At 41.0% G+C, this 14,962-nt stretch overlaps 1 non-coding gene across 1 annotated transcript; it reads right to left on the bottom strand.

Annotated features, from left to right (window-relative positions):
- Positions 1-3,106: 3,106 nt before the first annotated feature.
- Positions 3,107-3,310, bottom strand: LOC118571302. The gene has a single exon (XR_004943338.1). It is a non-coding gene; the product is annotated as a small nucleolar RNA SNORA73 family (small nucleolar RNA).
- Positions 3,311-14,962: the final 11,652 nt, after the last annotated feature.

Genomic DNA, 14,962 nt, shown 5'->3' with positions numbered 1-14,962 from the left:
TCCGACGAGTTCAAGACTTGGAATTGCTAGTCCAAAACTAGATAAAGAGAAGTGGAGCTGGAGGAAAATTCAGTGAAGGATGGATGAATGTTTGTGCTCTTTCTCTGTGGTCTGCATGGTTGACCACATGGTGGTCCAAGCACCTCGGGCTGCAGAGCTGTGTATCACTGCTCATGCTCCTCAGTTTCATCCCATGGTCCAAGCTTGACCATTCTTTTTGTTGTTGTTGTTTAAATTTAACGCCATTTCTTTATTGATTCATTGGGAGTTTCACCTCATGCATCCCAATTCCTCTCACCTCCCAGTCCCCCCATATCAGCCCCTCATGCCTGCAGCATTCTCCCCAAAAGAAAATGAAAAAATCAGACTAAACCAAACCAAAACAAAACAAGAAAACAAGCAAACAAACAAACAAACAACAATAAAAACCTCTTCATACCTCTGTCTTTCTCAACTCTGCAACATCTCCTCATTCATCCTAGTGATGTTGGTAGCTGCGGTGTGTCACAGAGTGTACACTTTGTCCAATCACCTTTACTTGTAAATGTCCATTGCAATGAATTGCTGGTCTGGTTCAAGGCCTCTGGTTTCTGGTACTCCATCATCCCTGGATCCTCAATGAAATGCATCTCAGATATTCTATGGTCACCCAGAGTCAGGTAGATCCTGTGGATTTTGTTCCACAGAACCAGTCCCTACATGAGCTTCAGCAGGTCCTAGATGGACCAGCCCAAGGCTTGGCTATGGACCTGGGTGGTAGCTGAGCTCATTGGTCCAGGCCAATGCAGCTGAGGGTCATGTCTGGGTCTACGTCCCTACTGCAGCCTGGGTCTGTGTTGATGTCTGAGGCTCCTCTTACCATTGAAGGCCATGCGAAATACCAACTGGCCCACGTTGGAGTCCCAGAACCCTGCTGCTGCTGGTGCCTTGCCAGTCTGGGTGGCCTGCACTGCCACCTGGGGCAATGGTGACTTCCAAATTCAGCAGCATGTTTGGGCAGACGGGGTCTGTGTTGATGTCTGAGGCCCGTATTGCCACCAAAGGTTACACAGAGACCTGGGGTTTGTGCCACAACCTGTGGCCTTGTTGCTGGCCGTGGGCAGTGCCACGGCCAGAGTCATCCTGATCTAAGTGGCCTCTGCTGCCACTTGGAGCTATGATGTCCTCTGCTATGATGTAGCTGCTGTCAAGTGCCACATCTGGGTCCATGGTTCCACTGCAGCTGGGGTCTATGTTGATGTCTGTGGCCTGTGTGGCCACTGGGGAGGCCATATGAGCCATGCACGAGGAAATCAGAGGGCCATGCTGAGCCGGCCCTGACCTTCCCGGCCCTGGGGAAGATGGCCCTGCCCCTCACTCGATAGTGAAGCAAGACAGCTGCCGCACATGCCCTCAAGGGAGAACCGGCCCTGATGGCATGGGCATAGGAGGGCTGACTCTGTCCCTCGCCTGACCATTCCTTTCTTCACACTACCCAACAAAGCATTAAGTAAAAGGAGCTGTGACCTTTTCTTTGGGTCCAACCATTTCATTTTGACCTTGTGCACATCCTGAGCCAAGGACATTTTAATTCCTACATTAAGGAACAAAAAGAAACTTTGATGTCAGAATTTTACTTACATGAATAATTATAGAATATTTTTAAATTTGCAGTTTAAGAGCATTTTAATTCTAATTTCTGTTGTTTCAATTCTTGGATAAAAAATTGTATTCTAAAACACTAATACATTTCCAATTTTTTCCATTTTCAATTTTAATTTACTGAAATTCTTTTCACTGGACTGAATTATTTTCCGCATAAGGTTTAAATGACTATATTATTTAATATGGGGATACTTTTGTGGCTATTCATATCAAAACTTAATGATTATAGTTCCTGTAATTGCAATTTTTCTTTTATGGTTATTATTTGTACTAAATCCAATTGTCATGGGTCAAATTATTCATACTAAACAGCAAAAATTCTGATTCTTCTGTCAACTTTTAGGGAATAACAATTCTTTACATGTGCCAGTTTAGCTCCTGGCTGTTTTATTTGGTGTTGATTATGTCTGCCAAGTCTAAGTTTCCCCTATTCGGTATTTTCATGTAAAAACGTGAGCATCAAGATACAGAGATTCGGTCACATTTTCATCTCTATAAGTTTCCCTGCATGCAATTTTAATCATTGTCATTTTATTTTGTGCCGGCCATGATTGTCAATAATATTTAGTATGAAATGGTTATGGCATGAGTAGTTTGTATTGTTTTGATGTTTGGGCTAGTTCATAAGAAAACTACAAGCAGAGTCCTTCACCTTGGTCGAAGTAACCCTGATATATGGTATTTGGTATTTCTTTGGGTTAATGGCCATATTCTTCAACATTCCAACCTTAACCCACTTTATAGATGGGGAAAGTAAATGCACGGGTATACTCTGTCCTAAGCAGCCACACTGTCCAGTGGAGCTTGTGGCAAACAGTAGGGTCAGAATGCCACTGTGGTCAAGATTGTGGCTGTTAATATAAGCCAGTGTGGAAGTGGCTCCTGAAGCCCTCACCCCACAGGAGCGGCTGGCAGTTGACTGCTGATGGGCATAAATAGTCATTTTTCTTTGGGGGTGAAGCACTAATTGGACTCAGTGGACTATTTTTTTAAAATAAAAAAATGAAAAAAACATGAGGATGAGAAGGGGACATGTTCAGGGGTACCTATATACACATATATAATTCTTAAAAAAATCATAAAAGCTATTATAAACAAAGAGCAGCGTCAAAAATCAGTGTGTCTTTTATAATTCTCCATCTAACTATCCATTGGGATCTGCTGGGGAACTTAACTTTAGTATAACTTTCTAACTTCACTCTTCCCTGAAACTGCCTAGCAAATTCTCACTCCACAGGTCTGGAACTGAGAGCTCTCTGCATCCATAATTTTGAAAATATGCTCCAGTAATTCTGATATCTGTTCCTGAAGGTTTGGGTACCTTTCTGGGCTGAGTCATGCCAGGGGATGAGCTACGAATGTAACGGGCCATCAAATAATCCGGATGAGATAGATGGTGTCTACCTCACTCTGCCATTCACAATGGGGAAGACTAGAACTTTCTTTTTTTTTCTTTTCAGACTTTTGTTTCCTGCATGGTTTGCTTCCTCAGTCATCATCCACAGGACTCTGAGAAGTTGTAGGAATATGCTGGTGTAGACTCAAAGCCCAGCTTCATCTCCAACACTGTGGTGAGGGACTGTACATCACAGGGTAGAACCCTATGCTCCCCTACGCCACTAGGACAGAGCCCGGAGAGAAGTTTCTTTTCTATCATCCAACTTACTTTCTAGTTTTGAGATGTTCATCTACTACGGAAAGAAGGTAAACCCCATTTGCCCAAGATGTTCTTCCTTTTCTCACAGGGTGGATGATAGACTTGTGGTTTTAGCTGCAGTGGATTTTTAAAAGTAGAGGATTATTATGTCCCCCATAGAGCGGCAGGTGGGCTCCGATCCAGTTTATTTTGGATGTTCTTTTTAGTAATTTTGATACTAGTACCAGAGTTACATAAAAAGGCTTATTATACACATCATTAGGGTGTTTTGGGGAGAGCAGGACAGTGATGGGAATACGGGCATAGAACTGGGCTTTGGCTTAGGCCAAAACAGAATTAGGCTTTCTTGTCAGCTTGTCCACAAGCAGAATAGAAGAGGAAGAGCCAAGGGTTAAACGTTGTAAGCTGTTGAATATCAAACTATGAAGTCAGTCCCCTCATTTGGACTGGATCTCATCGGTCTCCACAGAAGTCCTCTGAAGCAATGAGCATCTTGTCTGTTCTTTTGCATTTAATAATAATTACTATCAATACTTTTGTGGATTGATTACAAAGTCCCAGGACTGATGTACTTTGCATGTGTACTCTATTCAGTCTTGACTACAATTTCATAAGGCAGATAATAGTATTATGATATATTATAGACAAGGAAACTAGCTGCTCCCAAATAAGAAGGGTCAGAGCTGGGATTCTAGCACACATACTCCGGTCCAGGCTCTGCCTGCTGCATTGTACCTCTCTTTCTGAAACTTCCAACAGTCCTTTACCTGCTACTGCCTGGTGCAACTCAGCTTCTCCCATTCATGCCAAGTTCTGTCTCTATGTCTGAAGCTTCCTGGGCAATTTATGGAGATTTCCTAAAGGTGCCATTTTCAAAAATGTGAGCAGAGTCTAGCAAAACTGAGAAGGAATGAACTGATGAACCATCACCATCCTAGACCCCACCCCATAGAGACAGAGGAAGGAGGTGGCCATAGCAACCTAGAAAGTGGGTTGTGTAGCATATGGCATCTCCAAGAGCTGTGGCCTTTCATTAAGGAACATCTGGGAAGGTCTAGGCATAAATCCTGATCATACTTCCCTCCTGCTCTCCCGATCCCTAGCCAGTGCTTTCTACTTGCCAAACCCAACAGATGGGTGGAGGGCAAGTAATTCTTGATGCATTCCATATGGAACAGTCCTCTGGGAGTCTTCTGGGGTGAAAAATGAGAAGTAGAGCCTAGAGGGAAATAGAAAATGTCTGTCATGGACTAATCAATGCTTCTGTCCCTCTTCCAACTCTTTTATCTTTGGAACCCAGACAAATACACATTCACATGCACATGCACATACACACAGTTGCCAGGGACACAAGTTGGGATCTTATCTATCTATCTATCTATCTATCTATCTATCTATCTATCTATCTACCTATTCTCTCTCTCTCTCTCTCTCTCTCTCTCTCTCTCTCTCTCTCTCCCTCCCTCTCTCCCTCTCTCCCTTCTCTCTCACTCAACTGTAAATATTTATAGAGATATTAATGGAGTCTTACATTTTGAACATGGCTTTAGTGTATCTCTCAAGGATTCATCTGTTGAAATTTGTGGATTGTGAAATAGAAACTTGGTCCAAAAATGCTGTTTAGAGGTATGGCCCTTAGAAGATAATGGAGATTAGATAAGGTCATCACAATATGGTCCTGATGATCAAATGCTGTAGCTTTATGAGGAGGAGGAAAAGAAACTGGAGAAGACCCATGGGAGGGCCCCTTGCTCTGTACCATATCAGGATTCTATTGGCATGAAGACCACCACTGAATACAAGACCGTGAAACAGAGAAGCGTAAGTTAAATAAGCCTCTTTTAACCTTAAACATACCTAGGAATTTTCATGACAGTAATTAAAGATGTACTGACAGCATCTTTCAAGCACTGTGTTAAGTATAAAAGGGGAGTGGGAGTTGGCTCTATAATTAGACTTATGGCCTCGTGGCCATAAAGAATCAGACTTTTGCCATCTTTCAGCTCTACAATACTTAGCATTTTGGTCTTCACCTTCATGTTAGTCTCTCGCAGTTGCAGAGTATTGTTCCTCATTCAAGCTTTACAGCTTTGTGTCTGTATAGTGGGAGGAATGGATGACAACAGGAAAACAGAGGGGTGAAAAGCGTTGTCCAACATGCCTAGCGGTGGACATACTACACTGTTGTACACGACCACCTCGAACCAGAAGAGAGTGTGTCCCGAAGGTATCTTTTCCAATGCGGAAATTAGAGTCCTCTCCAGAAGGATGGAAGACACAGCTATTGGGTTGGTATTTATTATTGCCTGATTACTACCTTACCCATATATACGGAACATCTCTAATCAGAAGATTGAAAACCCAACATTGTGGTGGTATTGTGTTCCCAAAAATATTGTGCACCCTAAAAAACTTATCTGGGGTCAGAGAACAGAACAGCCATTTGATACAGAGGCCAGAAAATGGTGGCACTCACACCTTTAGTTTTAGCCTTCTGGAGGCATGGATCTCTGTGAGTTCAAAGTCACACTGGAAACAGCCAGGCATGGTGACTCACGCCTTTAATCCCAGGAAGTGATGGCAGAAAGCAGAAAGGTATATATGGCGTGGAAACCAGGAACTAGAGCTGGTTAAGCTTTTAGGCTTTTGAGCAGCACAGTTCAGCTGAGAGGCATCCACTCTGAGGAAACTGGATCACCTGAGGAATTGTTGAGGTGAGGAAGCTGTGGCTTGTTCTGCTTCTCTGATCTTCCAGCTTCACCCCAATACCTGGCCCGAAGTTTGTTTTATTAATATGACCTGTTAAGATTCGCGCTACACAACATGTTCCAAAGCATTAGAACATCAGCATGATATACAGAAAGCCCCACACCAATCTCATGTGAAAAGTCACAGGCAAACTAAAAAAAAAAAAATTTAATTTATTTTAGGCTATGTGTACAAGGTACATATGAAACACAAATCTATTAATATTAGACTTGTATCCTACCCCACCCCCCAAAATATCTCATCATGTATATGCAGATACTCCAAAACTACTCTGGAAGATCTCTAAATATGAAATATTTGCAGTTCCCAAGATTTCAGATATAGAATATTCAATACATACTAGAAGTCCTCCCAGCTTCCATACTGCTTTAGTATTTGAAAATCAAATTCAGAAGAAAAAAAAAGACTTAATAAATAGGCTTCCTGGTCTATAAAGCATAGGCGCTGACTTGAGTACCAACTACTTAGCTGGTCCGTGTTTTTCAAGACCTTCCATCTTTTCACCTGCATTAAAGACATAAATGGTATGTGTCTCTCAGGTCTGTGTTTAAGCCACTGGACATGTGTTTCTGTATACCTTCTTCTCTTTACAATATAGAACAGCTAATTCTATTGACGTGTTTCTGCTCTGCCCTAAGGAGTAAGGAACCAACAAGTTATCACTCATGCCTTACTGCATCTAAGACATCTCAAAGCTGAACTGCTAAGCCCAGGGCTGTATGATAAAGGAACACTAACTTTTTTCAATAAAATATTGCTTTTATGAGCTCTCTTTTTTATATGCTTTATTCCCCCGCCCCATCTTGGGAGGGGGTTAGTTCTTAAGATCTCTCTTCTACATCAATGGGAAGTCTTCGAATTTAGCCAAATCTAGGTTGGTTCATTTCTCTAGCTTCAGACTTGAAGTGGGGTATGAGGTCTTTAAAGAATGTATATCTTCCTTTCTTCTTAATGAACTCTAGTTTTATATTTTCAGTCATTTGTCAATTGAGTAATCATGGAAAAGCATTTAAAGGGAGGGAATAAAGTTATGGTGACAGGGACAAGTATTGAATGACAATAACCAGAATACCACCAACAGTGACGGTGAAGACCCTGCTTCACTGGTATGTCAGGAAACAAATCTAATATCTATCTTAAGTCTATAGGAAAGGGAATTTTGATGTCAGGAAGAAATCATGTCAAGGGACTTTATAGGCTACAGCAATGGATGGAAATACATCCCAACCTCACCCTTACTTTTATCCTTGAGTATGAAACTGATTTGGTAGATATCTAGCAAGTATCTTTCAAGTCTTTGGGTATGGCTTTCTCAAAGCCCTATTGTAGAAAATTACTATAATAATTTTGGATATGTAAATTATTATAATATATATCATTTGCATGTTGGAGGAGTAAGACTTCACTGTTGAGTCTAGACACAGAAAACACAGGCTGTTTTCAACCAAGAAAAGGTGGGAGTGGCGTGAGTCACAGGGTAAATGGAATCTTGAGGCAGCGGACACCTCAGAGAACTTTTCTGTTCCCACTGCACACAAAGAGGACGGCTCTTGCTTTGTGGCAAAGATAGGGAGCTACTAAAAGTGCTGGAACCCCAACCCCCCCAACTTCTCCAAATCTTTCAAATAAGCATAGAAGAGCCTGTGTTAACTGGGGAGTCTAAACCCAGGATCTGTAGCTAAGCCTTTTCTAATTATAGAAGGTTCTATTGAGCCTTCCCCCAAGAACTCAGGTATTGGAAAAATCAATCTCTACCAACTTCAAACAATTCTACTCAGTGGCATTCCAGAAGAAAACCTCTTCCACCCATATTTAGGAGTCACACCCAATTTACAAAGTAGATCTCTTACCCCAGATGCATCAGAGTTGAATCACTGTGTGGAAACTATGTTGACTAACGAGAGAAATACTCAAAATTCTCACCACTGGAATGTTTTGGTTACCCAAAGAAAGGCTTGGTGTAAAGGTCACTGGCTTTATGGTTGGGATATTGTAGTCCTGGTACCAACTGATGGGTTTTTGCTTGAAAAGTGCCTCCCTTTTATTTGAAAGCAACTGTGGACAAATACATATTCAGGGGGGATTTATTCTGTCACATGACATTTATCCATCATCTTTTGGGATTCTATGTTTCAATTTAAGGAAACAAATTTTCCCTGTGTTGCCTCTCTTGGAAATATTCATAAGTATTTCTAGACTGGCCATGGCATACTCTTGTTCTTGAATTTTTCTAATGGCTTAATATGAAAAACTATTAATTTAGCCAATAATTATATTTTCTGAACCAAAATATCTTGACAGCACCCATCAAGCTCTTATAATTAGGAAAAGTCTTCCATCCAGTGTTCTGGATTCTAAGGCTACTTGTCACGTCCAGTCTAAGACAATCAACAATTGCACAATCCTCACTCCTACCGAGGACAGAGTACTCTGAGGAAGGGATTGGAGCCTTCCAGAAATCAAGGAAGAATCCATTTTCCCCTTCTACATAATTTCAGCAGGGGAGACCTCATGAATAACCACCAGAAGCTCTTATTTCCAGTTATTTTATATCCATATTTGCCTACTTTTTATATCAACCTGTGAGGTGCTTGCCAAAGGGGGAGGAAATACAGAATGTGTAGTAGATGAAGCTAGTTATAAATGCCAGCTAGAGCCATGTGACCAGGTGCAGAATGAGGATTATAATTGACATGAGTGCTTTTGTCATATTTTAAGAATGTGTTTGTGCAGATATTTGTGTTTTCTTTCCTGAATTTCCTTATCATGTGATGTAACATCAATTAAGAGAGTATCAATGGTATGACGATCACATTTAAGTTTGAGATACTAAAAGAACGTACTTCTGGGAACATTGCCACCTGTTCCAAATTTCTAAATTTATAATGCTTTTGTTGTTCATGTGGGATAGTTATACCATATTAGGCATAATTATGACCTGGTTGAATATATAATGCATTTGCAATTGTATGTGAGATAGTTATATTATGTTTAGGTGTTATTATGACTTGCTTACTGTTTTCATTTGGAAATTATTCATGATACAAGGAGACATAATTATATGTCAAGTTGACAAGAGGTGGACTTGTGATGGTCTTCTTGCTTGTCAACTTGACCACATCTGGAATTAACTAAAACCCCAAAATGGCAGGCATACCTGCATATTTTGAAGTGGGAAGATATACTTCTATTCTGGGCCTTTGAGGTACGAAGACACACCTTTAATCCAGATCTAATCTGAATGACACCATCTTCTGAAAGCCTACATGAGGACATAAAAGAAGGAAGGTTCATTCTTTTGCCTTCTTGTTCTCATCTCTCTAGAAAGTCCATCTCTTCACTGGCATTACAGCCTAGTCCTTCAAGATTCCAGCATGCACTGAAGACCAGCTGAGACATCCAGCCTCATGGACTGAACAACTACTGGATTCTCAGACCTTCTGTTCATACACAGCCATTGTCGGACTAGCTGGACCACAGACTTAAGTCATTAAGGGTCTCTCATGTATACTGACAGCACAATTTATGTTTACTCAGAGGACTTTACTGCTTCCATTCAGTGAAATTTCCAACGAAGTGGCAATGTCAGTGAGGTAGTGTCTGTAGCAGACAGAGTTTTGCTAAGATCTTGAAGTAGGCAATGGGTTGGGGGAATCCGACAGAAAGAGAAGAAATGTTTTGCTGGTTGCCCTGTCTTTGGAGAGAAGAGAACCCAGGTCTGTCAACTGTTCTTCCAAGTAGGACTCCAATGGCTCAATTTCCTCACCTCACTGCACATCCAGAGAAATGCAAAAACAGTTCAGAACTTAGCAGTGTTCTTTTATTCCTTGGAGATCGCAGGGTAATGAAGCATGATTCTGAAGACGGAAATCCAAAGTACTTGGATGTTAGCTGATTTTGATGGAGCAAGTGCTGGAATCCTGAAAGTCCCAGTATTCAACATTGGGATGGATGTCAAGTAGGAAAATCCTGGGTTCTTCTGGGTAAACTTGCAACATTCTCAAGACACAGCTGCCTTTTCTTTTGCTTCTCATGTTAGATAGAAGTGAGTGAAAAGATAAAACCAAAGGAATGGGTCATGTCTAAAAGATTTTTCCAGATGCTCTAAAACCCTGGGAAGTATCCGATTATTGCTCAGCCTGGTGTATAAATTAGTCCATTTTCCCCCTCTCTGAATCCTACAGCTGGATTCTGACCTAAATGTTCATCTGTGCTTTGTGCTCTTCTGCTGCATTTAGAGGTGAAATTATTGGAAAGACTTACATGAATCTGGGCCACTGAAGAGAAATCGTGTTACTTTTCTCCTATTTATGATCGGAAAAAAGCCAACAGAAGCATTGTTTTGCCACGAATTCAAAGTGGATTGTAACATTTGTGAATCTTGGCAAAAGTGTGCTGCTGCTTAAGTAATTCCTTATTCCAACTCTGAGGCAGATGTAGGGTCACACGCCGTAGGTGTTGCTTGCCTATACCCAAGAGTCTCGTCAAACGTACTACCCACACATTCTAAACTTTAAGTATGATTTGGGGTTATTTGAACTTATATTTCAATGTGCATAGACTTACAAAATGAGATTTATTTAAAACATTCACCTAATCGCTTTTGACTACTTGGTGGAACGAGGCACAGCAGCGTTTTGTGTGAACACTGTATTTCTGAAACAGCACAGAAATTACTGTCACAATGTAACTCAGAGCCCCCTGGAGCCAGGACACTGGTGCTCATGATTTCAATTACCCTTGAAAAGCCTGTTGGTTACTCACATACTTCTTTGCAGCAGTTAATTCTTTTCAAAACAAGTTTTTTCTTCTCTCTACCTGCTGCTCAGTGACTACAATTTGCTAGGGGTGGGATTCAGGACACTGTCCGTTGTTTATAAACTATACAACTTCTGTCGATTTTGTACTTGAAAAAATATGCAGAAACAGGTGATGGTTGTCTTTGTTTCATGGGCTTTGAAAGGTGTGTGTCAGGGGAGGGGATCTATTTAAGAGAACTCAATTTAACAAGTCTCAAGTAAGTTACTAGCATTGAGCCATAGATTATAGATGCATATTTGGGGGGCAAAGGTAAGATTAGTTTATTGGTCTACATCTACAAGGAAAGTTGTTGGAGATAGAAGAGAAAGTAGAAAACAAATTAAGTCTTTTTTTTTTCTAACATGTCCTAAGTTGCCTCTGCCTGCTGAAAAACCTCCCACCCACAATGCAGCAAAAAACTGTAATTAAACTGAGTGGGCCACATAACAAAAAGAAGATGTGAAAAGTTGGAGGTGATTTCATTGAGGAGAACGGTGGAGAAGGAGGGGATGGCAGTTTACAAGGACCAAAATGACATATTTATAAAACTGTCAGATAAAAAATAACGGGGAAAATATAAGAAAAGGGCCACCTGGGTCTTTGGTTACAACTGTGATATAGTAAATTTTATTTTCTTTCTGCTCTACTCGTCCCTTTTCATGTCATTTTCTCTCTGCTGGGATCACGCTTGCTTCAGCTTCTACTAGTCTATTTAAGAGGAAGATTCTCTTGGATGTCACCAGTGAGAATTTGGTGAAAATCTCCCCATGTGCATAATATTGCCCTTGGGCTAGGAGCTTGCTTTCTTTGATCTGTAGACAGTCTTTAAAACCTCGCCGTTACCTATAAACTGGTTGAAAATGAATAGTCTCACACCAATGAACCTGACATCTTCTCTTTAGCATAACCCTGGAGGGAACGGTAGACATATTATAGTTTGAAGTGCACCAGAATAGAACAGAGGTCCTCAAACTTAGTCCTACTCAGAATAATTTTGGGGGCACCTTGCTGTGGATCTACATGAAAAAACTTCCATGTAGTTACTATAAAAGAGGCCAAACCTAGCCTTTGTCTTTAAGTATTATATGATCCTACTAGGAAGTGAACTGACCACAAATGGAGTAATTGGAGAGCAACTGAATACCTGTCCATGTGACTTTGACATTCTTGCAGTAGATTTTTGAGAAGGGAAAGATTAGCATGTATTAAACTCATCAGGTGAGTTCTAGTGACAGAGCAAATGGAAATGCCTTCAATGGACTAGAATTTTAGAAAGTATTCGATGTTCCTTATTATAATAGCTGTTGTTCTTTTACAATTTTTATATGTATATAATACATTCTGGTTACTCTGCTCCCTCATCCTCTCTTGACCACCTCCATCTCTGCCAGCTTCCCTTCTTTCCTATAAATCACTGTTCCATATTTATGCCTTTTTTGTTTTATTTTCCCACAGTTTAATTAGGACCTAGGAATGTCTACATGACCACAGGCCTGGAACCATCTGGTAGAGCCTGATGGGGTCACTAGCCCTAATATTTTTGATTCTGAGGAACTATTTATTGACTTGGGGATCTGATGTGATGTGCTGGTATATTCGGGTCTTTCAAAATAGCTAAAACTACATCAGCTCTGTAATTCAGCTAACAGTAGAGTAAAAATTAAACAAATAAAAGTAGACGACTCACCTTCTCTCCCAATGGGCCCCCCAATAATTTCAAATCACCCTGCGTCTGAACTCCATTCATCGGAACGGCATTAAACACAATATGTGAGCATGTAGAAGTATACAAACAACCTGTACAAAAATCCGGTGAACATAAAACTGTGGGGGAGGGGGGCTCCGGTGAGTAAACAGGCCTCCCCCAGTGCTGTAATCATTGTTCATGCTTGCAAACATCTACGGACCTGTAAAATGTAAAAATGACTCTCCCACCGGAATCCTCTCCCATCAGCTGGAGTCCCCCAACTCCTGTTGGTCTGAGAGCCAGTATGCAAAAGATAGGGGCCCTTAACTACCTTATAGATGAAAAAATAAAGTTCAAAAAAAATGTGTGGCGGGAAATAAAACTAGCTTAGGGCAACTGATTTTCACTGTTTCCCTCATCAGGATGACATTAAATCTTAGATTTATTTGCATATGAAAAGCATCTTCCTTTTAAAAAAGAAAAAAACGTAAAGACCACTTTGGAGGTAACGCGACTAATGACTCCTTAGCACGGCTTGTTCAGCTCAGTGGCTTCCCCGCAGCGACGGAAGAGGTGACTCGGGACTGGAAATTTTGACTAGAGGAGGGGAGGCAGGTGACCAACAGGCTATATGGTCGCCGAGGCGGTAAACAAAACACTGTAGTGAGCCAGCCGGTCAGCAACACTGAGACTCTGAGGATTGAAAACGGACAGCAGGAGACAGTACAGGACGCAAGGGGAGCCAAGAACAAAACCGCGTTTTCTGTGTTTGAAAGTCCCATCCTTTTCATTCCAAGACAAGGAAAGATCTCTTTTTGTTGTTCTTCTTCTTTTTCCGCAGCACACCAGGGTCCTTTCCCTGGGATCCTGAATTCTGGTTGGTATTCACATAAAAGAGTTTTGTCTTTAGTGAGCACATTTTTTAAGTGTTTTGTCAGCTTGAACCTGTTTCTCAGCAGCTTGCCCCATTCCCTTAAAACCCCTTAAGTTACCAAAGCGTCCTTTCCACGGGATTTATAGTTCACGGCATTAGGCAATCACACACATGGAGGCTGGCAACACTAACTGTTTGGATGCCCGTACTTACAATTCGAAACGCCAAGCCCTGAGCGGTAACCATCAGAGTTCCACTAACAAACATCCAGTTAGGAAGCCGGGGAGACTGGGCTCTGCCAGGACGTTTCTGTCACTTACTAAAAGGTTACCAAAACAGTGTGACGTTTTTTGGTTCAGACTCTGAAGTGGTATAAAGTTGCAAAATTCCGAAAGTAAAATAAAATCAGTTGCTTCTGTCAGAGTGTTTTTATCACAGCCAGATAAGGTAACTGAGGCACCTACTGTTGCCACGCGAGATCTGGGTCAACTGTTTCCTGAGCTCAAGTAACTCCCTCCCTCCCTCCCTTCCTCCCTTCTTTCCTTCCTTCTTCCCTCTCTTCCTTCCTTCCTCCCTCCCTCCCTCCCTCCCTTCCTCCCTTTCTATGCTGAGCTGAAGATTGAAGACATGGCCCCCAAATTGCTGACCAGGCACTCTATCATAGAGTAGGCACCTTTTAACTTTTTTAAATTCTGAGAAAGATCATTCAGAAGCTCACAGACGGGGCTTGAGCTTCTCTCTGGAACACAGGCAGTATCGAACTTTTGATCGTCCTGCCTCAGCCTCACCAGGAGCTGAGATTTGAGGTCTGCACAGGGCCCAACGTTCTATCATCTTTCTCTCAAACTCAGCAAGAATGGGTTTCTCAATGTTTCAACATATATGGACACACACACACACACACATATATATATATATATATATATATATATATATATATATATATATATATATATATATTAGATATGAAATACATGTAAGTATGAAATCTGGCAAATACAATGCTCTATTTTCATGGCATGACTTCTGGTAGAATAAGGAACCATCAAGCTGGGTGTGTAAACCATGTAGAGGGTCTTTATATGGGAAACAAATGCCCTATATGCAAGTCTCTTCTGGTTGTAACAGAATATCCCAATTTTTCTTTTTGTTGTTGTTGTTCTTGGGAAACAAGAGATATGAGATCGAGCTAAGCACTCAGATCCCATCATGCCTTTATATTCATCAGTATAATATACTTCAAAGCTATTTTGTTGTTTGTATAACTCACAGAATTAGTATTAAACTGGAGTGTCATAATATTATTTGGATATTATTATTAGATTATTAAAATAGTATAATATTGAAGTTTGGGGAACACAAAATTACACCATATCAGTATGCTGTAAGAGCATGTGATTATATTTACTCCAGTCCTGTTTACACACACATACACACACACACACACACACACACACACACACACGAGAGAGAGAGAGAGAGAGAGAGAGAGAGAGAACTATTTCAATGTGTTTGGGGTTTAAAACTGCTG

Source organism: Onychomys torridus, chromosome 20 (genome assembly GCF_903995425.1).
Source record: "Onychomys torridus chromosome 20, mOncTor1.1, whole genome shotgun sequence".
Classification (NCBI taxonomy): domain Eukaryota; kingdom Metazoa; phylum Chordata; class Mammalia; order Rodentia; family Cricetidae; genus Onychomys; species Onychomys torridus.
This window is presented reverse-complemented; position numbering and strand designations above follow the sequence as displayed.